This window comes from Callithrix jacchus, chromosome 12 (genome assembly GCF_049354715.1).
Source record: "Callithrix jacchus isolate 240 chromosome 12, calJac240_pri, whole genome shotgun sequence".
Classification (NCBI taxonomy): Eukaryota; Metazoa; Chordata; class Mammalia; order Primates; family Cebidae; genus Callithrix; species Callithrix jacchus.
This window is the reverse complement of record NC_133513.1, coordinates 80,890,640-80,898,234: the sequence shown is the minus strand read 5'-3', so window position 1 is coordinate 80,898,234 and position 7,595 is coordinate 80,890,640. Positions and strand designations below refer to the sequence as shown.

Sequence of the window (7,595 nt, the reverse complement as noted above, 5' to 3'; positions counted from 1 at the left end):
GGGACTATGTGAAAAGACCTGATCTGCATTTGATCAGTGTATCTGAAAGTGATGGGGAGAATGGAACCAAGTTGGAAAACACTCTTCATGATATTATCCAGGAGAACTTCCCCAGCCTAGCAAGACAGGACAACATTCAAATTCGGGATATACAGAGAACAAAATACACCACAAAAATACTCCTTGAGAAGAGCACATAATTGTCAGATTCAGCAAGGTTGAAATGAAAGAAAAAATGTTAAGGGCAGCCAGAAAGAAAGGTTGGATTACTCACAAAGGAAAGCCCATCAGACTAACAGCAGGTCTCTCTGCAAAAACCCTATAAGCCAGAAGAGAGTGGGGGTCAATATTCAACATTCTTGAAGAAAAGAATTTTCAACCCATAATTCCATATCCAGCCAAACTAAGTTTCATAAGTGAAGGAGAAATAAAATCCTTTACAGACAAGCAAATGCTGAGAGATTTTGTCACCACCAGGCCTGCCTTACAAGAGCTCCTGAAGGAAACACCAAACATGGAAAGGGAAAACAAGTACCAGCCACTGCAAAAACATACCAAATTATAAAGACCATTGACACTTTGAAGAAACTGCATCAACTACAAGCAGAATTACCAGCTAGCATCATAATGACAGGATCCAATTCACACATATCGATATTAAACTTAAATTTAAATAAGCTAAATGCCCCAATTAAAAGACACAGACTGGTAAATTGGCTGAAGAGTCAAGAACCATCAGTGTGCTGACACATCTCATAATCAAAGACACATAGTCTCAAAATAAAGGGATGGAAGAATATTTGCCAAGCAAATGGAAAGCAAAAGAAAAATAGGGGTTGCAATCCTTATTTCTGATAAATCAGACTTTAAACCAGCAAACATCAAAAGAGACAAGGAAGGGCATTACATAATGGTAAAGGATTAATGTAACAAGAACTAACTATCCTAAATGTATATGCACCCAATACAGGAGCACCCAGATACATAAAGTACGTTTTTAGAGACCTACCAAGAGTCTTGGACTCCCACACAATAATAATGGGAAACTTTAACACCCCAGTCAATATTAGACAGATCAATGAGACAGAAAATTAACAAGGATATTCAAGACTTGAACTCAGCTCTTGACCAAGTGGACCTAATAGACATCTACAGAACTATCCACCCCAAATCCACAGAATATAAATTATTCTCAGCACCACATTGCACTTATTCTAAAACCAACCATATAAAGCACTCCTCAGCAAATGCAAAAGAACAGAAATCATAGTGTCTCTCAGACCACAGTGCAATCAAATTAGGACTCAGGATTAAGAAACTCACTCAAAACTGCACACTACATAGAAACTGAACAACCTGCTCCTGAATGACTACTGGGTGAATAACAAAATTAAGGCAGAAATAAAGATATTCTTTGAAACCAATAAGAACAAAAGACACAACATATCAAAATGTCTGGGACACACTAAAGCAGTGTTTGGAGAGAAATTTATAGCACTAAATGCCTACAGAAGAAAGCAGGAAAGTCTAAAATTGACACCCTAACATCACAAAAGAACTAGAGAAGCAAGAGCAAATGAATTCAAAAGCTAGCAGAAGACAAGAAATAACTAAAATCAGAGCAGAACCAAAAGAGAAAGAGACATGAGAAAACCTTCAAAAAACAAAAAATGAATCCAGGAACTGGTTTTATGAAAAGATTAACAAAACAGATAGACTGCTAGCCAGACTAATAAATAAGAAAAAAGAGAAGAATCAAATAAACACAATAAAAATGATAAGGTGGCTATCACCACTGATTCCACAGAAATACAAACTACCATCAGAGACTACTACAAACACCTCTACACAAATAAACTAGAAAATCTGGAAGAAATGGATAAATTCCTGGACACATACAACCTCCCAAGACTAAAGCAGGAAGAAGTCAAATCCCTGAATAGACCAATAACAACTTCTGAAATTGAAGCAGTAATTAATAGCCTATCAACCAAAAAAAGGCCAGGTCCAGATGTATTCACAGCCGAATTCTACCAGAGGTACAAAGAGGAGCTAGTAACATTCCTTCTGAAACTACTCCAAACAATAGAAAAAGAGGGACTTCTCCCTAACTCATTTTATGAGGACAGCATCATCCTAATACCAAAACCTGGCAGAGACACAGCAAAAAAAGAAAATTTCAAGCCAACATCCCCGATGAACATGAATGCAAAAATCCTCAGTAAAGTACTGGCAAGCTGAATCCAGCAGCACATGAAGAAGCTTATCAGGCATGATCAAGTTGGCTTCATCCATGGAATGCAAGGCTGGTTCAACATATGCAAATCAATAAATGTAATCCATCACATAAACAGAGCCAATCACAGAAACCACGTGATTGTCTCAATAGATGCAGAGGAGGCCTTTGATAAAATTCAGCACCCTTCATGGTAAAATCTCTCAATAAACTAGGTACTAATGGAACATATCTTAAAATAGTAAGAGCTATTTATGACAAACCCACAGCTAATATCATATTGAATGGGCAAAAACTGGAAGCATTTCCTTTGAAAACCAGCACAAGACAGGGATGCCTTCTCTCACTACTCCTATTCAGCATAGTATTGGAAGTTCTGGCCAGGGCAATCAGGCAAGAGAAAGAAATAAAGAGTATTCAAATAGGAAGAGAGGAAGTCAGATTGTCTCTGTTTACAGATTACATGATTGTATATTTAGAAAACCCATTCATCTCAACCCAAAATCTCCTTAAGCTGATAAGCAACTTCAGCAAAGTCTCAGGATATAAACTCAATGTGCAAAAATCAAAAGCATTCCTATACACCAGTAACAGACAGAGAGCCAAATCATGAGTGAACTCCCATTCACAATTGCTACAAAGATAATAAAATACCTAGGAATACAACTTACAAGGGATGTGAAGGACCCCTTCAAGGAGAACTACAAACCACTGCTCATAAGAGAGAACACAAACATATGGAAAACCATTCTATGCTCATGGATAGGGAGAATCAATATTGTGAAAAATGCCCATACTGCCCAAAGTAATTTATAGATTCAGTGCTATTCCCATCAAGCTCCCATTGACTTTCTTCACAGAATTCAAAAAAACAGCTTTAAATTTTATATGGAACCAAAAAAAGAGCTCTTATAGCCAAGAGAATCCTAATCAAAAAGAACAAAGCTGTAGGCATCATGCTACCTGACTTCAAACTATTCTATAAGGCTACAGTAACTAAAACAGCATGATACTGGTACCAAAACAAATATCTAGACCAAAGGAACAGAACAGAGACCTCAGAAATAATGCCACATATCTGCAACCATCAGATCTTTGGCAAATCTGACAAAAACAAGCAATGGGGAAATAATTCCCTATTTAATAAATGATGTTGGGAAAACTGGCTAGCCATATGCAGAAAACTGAAACTGGACCGCTTCCTTATGCCTTGTATAAAAAATAACTTAAGATGGATTAAAGACTTCAATGTAAAACCTAAAACCATAAAAACCCTGGAAGAAAACCTAGGCAATACCATTCAGGACATAGCTATGTGCAATGAATTCATGACTAAAACACTAAAAGCAATGGCAACAAAAGCCAAAATTGACAAATGGGATCTAATTAAACTAAAGAGCTTCTGCACAGCAAAAGAAACTATCATCAGAGTGAACAGGCAACCTACAGAATAGGAGAAACATTTTGCAATCTATCCATCTGGCAAAAGGCTAATATCAAGAATTTACAAAGAACTTAAACAAATTTACAAGAAAAAAACAACCCCATCAAAAAGTTGGCAAGGGACGTGAAGAGATATTTCTCAAAAGAAGACATTTATGGGGCCAATAAACATGAAAAAAAGCTCATCATCACTGGTCATTAGAGAAATGCAAATCAAAACCCCAATGAGATACCATCTGACTCCAATTAGAATGGCGATTATTAAAAAGTCAGGAAACAACAAATGATGGAGAGGATCTGGAGAAATAGGACTGCTTTTACACTATGGAGGGAGTGTAAATTAGTTCAACCATTGTGAAAGACAGTGTGGCGATTCCTCAGAGATCTAGAACTAGAAATACCATTTGACCCAACAATCCCATTACTGGGTAGATACCCAAAGGATTATAAATTATTCTACCATAAAGACACATGCACATGTAGCTTATTGCAGCACTATTCACAATAGCAAAGACTTGGAACCAACCCAAATACCCATCAGTGATAGACTGGATAAAGAAAATGTGGCAGATATATACCATGGAATACTATGCAGCCATAAAAAAGGATAACTTCAGGTCCTTTGCAGTTACATAGATGCAGCTGGAAACCATCATTCTCAGCAAACTAAATCTGGAACAGAAAACCAAATACTTCATGTTCTCACTCATAAGTGGGAGCTGAACCTCACATGTGGATACAGGGAGGGGAATGTCACATACCAGGGCCTGTCAGGGTTGGGGGGCTAGGGGAGGGATAGTATTAGGAGAAATAACTAATGTAGGTGATGGGTTTAGATGCAGCAAACCACCATGGCACATGTATACCTATGTAACAAACCTGCACATCTGCACATGTACCCCAGAACTTAAAGTATAATATAAATAAATAGCAACATCAATAATAAATAAATAAAACAAATAAATAAAAAGTGACATCAGAAAAAAATTCTGTGTGTATCACTTTCAGGAAAAGTTAAAAATGTAGAGACAAAAAACAGTGTTAGCAGGGGCTGTGATTGAGAAGAAGAGATCAACTGCAGTGGGGCATAAAGGAAATTTGGGGGGAGTGGAAATGTTCTTTGTTATTAATAGTGGCTTTTACACAACTGCATATATTGTCAAAATGTATAGAACAGTACACATAAAAATAAATTTTACTGTATATAGGTTTACTTAAGCTGACTTTTAAAAACACCTGTGTTTTTTATCCTCCATTATTGTTTTTCTGAGGAGCACAAGAGTTAACTCTTTTAATTTTCACAGTATTAAAAGTAGAAGGAAGTTTGTTTCAAGACCTGAAGATCAAAATGCCTGCATTCTTTTTTGCCATAATCCTCTGGCCCAGATACAAAGTCATTGGGTCCGTTCAACAAGAATGAGAACCAGAAAGAAATGTCAATGCCATGCTTCTGGGTCATCAAGAAGGATAAATAAGAAATGGGAGAATGAGAAGCAGAAACATTGAATTTGCAGGAAATTAACTAGCTGTCAACCTACAGAAGGGGAGGCGGTAATAGTGAGACCCAGTTCAGGAGGAAAAATGATTCTCAGTTTACCTCTGGACCCACCATGGAAAGCATTTTTAGCCCTCTGCATCCTGGAATCCCAAGCAATTGGATCCTTTGAGAAATTGTGACAGAACATTTATATTTAGATGAAAACAAAAGAATTCCAAATCACTTTACAGAAAGGAGCTGGGTTTTGCACCCTCACACTTTTCATAGTGCTCAGCAACTACTGGGAACAAAACAAATATTTGAAGAATTAATGAATGAATATACTAAAACTTGCTGAAAGGCAGAACAATTTTCTATTAAATTAAAAACTCTAAAGGAGAATGTAATATGGCTATTGTTTTGTCCATTGTTACTTCAATAGTACTAGAAAAAACCATATTTCATTCTTTATTGTGTGCTTGTTCTGAACAAGTCCTCATCAAAAGAGTTTGCGCCAGTGTTTTCAAGGTTTTAAAAGATAGAATAGATCTAAACAGAGTCAATGTAGAGCTCAGCAATTGAATATACAATTTCAGCAAAGTATGTCCTTTGCAGTTTGAGCCCACTAAAGCTGCTACATGGATCATATAATTGATTTGTGGCACATTCTGCCTGCATCTACCCAATGGTTTATTAAAATAGAATAGACAAATGCCAATAAAATGAAAAGCTCCACTGAGAATTGACCAAACCACATTGCTTTCTTCACACCTAGGGTATTCCAACCAATAGTAATTTTACAGCAGCTCTCTTTAGTACCAGTTACAGAGCTCTGTAATCAGGAGTCCACAATACAAGTAAGCCTTTCCCTAAGCACAAGAAAGAAATGGGTTTATGAGATCACCATTAAATATAATAGAACACTGGAGAGATGAGTAGAACAGAGGAAAGACGAAATGATGAACACAACACATAAGATCCAATTAAAAATGTACCATCTCTGCAGGAAAGCACCCATGTGTTGATAAAGCTCTTTATGATTATTAAGAACTGTAGCATAAGATGATTAGAACCGAGAGGCTCAAAAATCAGGTAGAATTATCAAAGAAATATACCTAAAAATAGATTAAATGGTATAATCAGCATCACAATTTATCATTGTTATCTCAGTTTGGAGTATCACTTATCTTTAAGAAGATGCAGTGTATGGTTAAGAAGTAATCTTTATCTTCACTTTGTTTAATACTATCACAAATATATTTCATATGTGTATGATTTCTACTTTGCTACAAAAATCTGAGCATAGAGAATCAACTGTTTTAAGAAAGAATTTTTTTAATTAAATCAGAATAGGTGTTGTCCTGTGCAATTCAGTTGCTCAGGAACTGGGATAGAGTAGTGAAAGGTTAAGTGTGACAAAAGAGAAGGTGGTTAATAGCATGATTGTTTGGAGGGCGGGGGCAGGAAAGCAAAATTTAGAGACTCAGAAACTAAAGAAAATGATTTGCATAGAGAAAAAACATTCTACCAACTTTAGAGGCCATTTGAACATTGTGAATATAAGCATTTCAGAACTTTGAATTAGCTTTTTTGTTGGCCTGTGTGCATTCATTCTTTGAGCAAACATTTATTCAATGCCAGTCATATACAGTGGAGTAACAGATACCAGAAATACAAAGATGTGTAAGACACAGCCCCCCATGGCTTGCTATTTTTAAGGACTCAGAAGACTTTTAAACATCAAACATCTCTTACCAAATTGCATTTTGGTTAGTTGTATGCAAAGGAATTAGCAACATTTTGTTGGATTTTCATCAAACCCCAAAGGGATTTTTTAAAAATAGGAGAAAATTAGGGGTAAATATACCCCTGGTAGAAGTAGGAGCATTTCATTTTGAATTTGCCCTACAGAAAATACTTTGTGCGTTTAAAAAAAGAAAGAAAGAAAAAACCTTTTTTCAACTTTCATGTCCCAGCTCTTCCTTTCTTTCTTATATTATGGATATTTACTCAGTGGCTAATAGTATTGTTCCACTGTTGCCACAATATTGAAGTTATATCTTTTCAGAGTGCCTGGCTTAATCTTCTCTCTGTAAATATGCGAACAATCATTTCCATTGACATCAGAATAAATCCTGGTCACTCCTTCATTTATTGACACTTCTCCCTATGTGTGTAAACAAGCATGTGATCAATGCTATAATCAATGCCTTGTGAATATGGTAAGAATAGAGAGATATATACAGAGAAACAATATGAACCACATTCACTCTCTAGGCCACATGTAATTTGAATTTATTCCACATTTGATTAAGTCATTTCCTAATTTTCCTCCAAACCTTTGATGGTTACTACCTAAATGTTTAGCCATGGGTGAACAAACAAAGCATGTGTTACTATAGATTCTAGTTCTATCTAGAGTAATATTTGTATAAAAGA

At 36.1% G+C, this 7,595-nt stretch overlaps 1 protein-coding gene across 3 annotated transcripts in view; it reads left to right on the top strand.

The window, feature by feature from the left end:
* RNLS (renalase, FAD dependent amine oxidase) overlaps nt 1-7,595 on the top strand; it is a 325,440-nt gene that overhangs the window by 299,314 nt on the left and 18,531 nt on the right. The gene's annotated exons all lie outside the window — the stretch shown is intronic.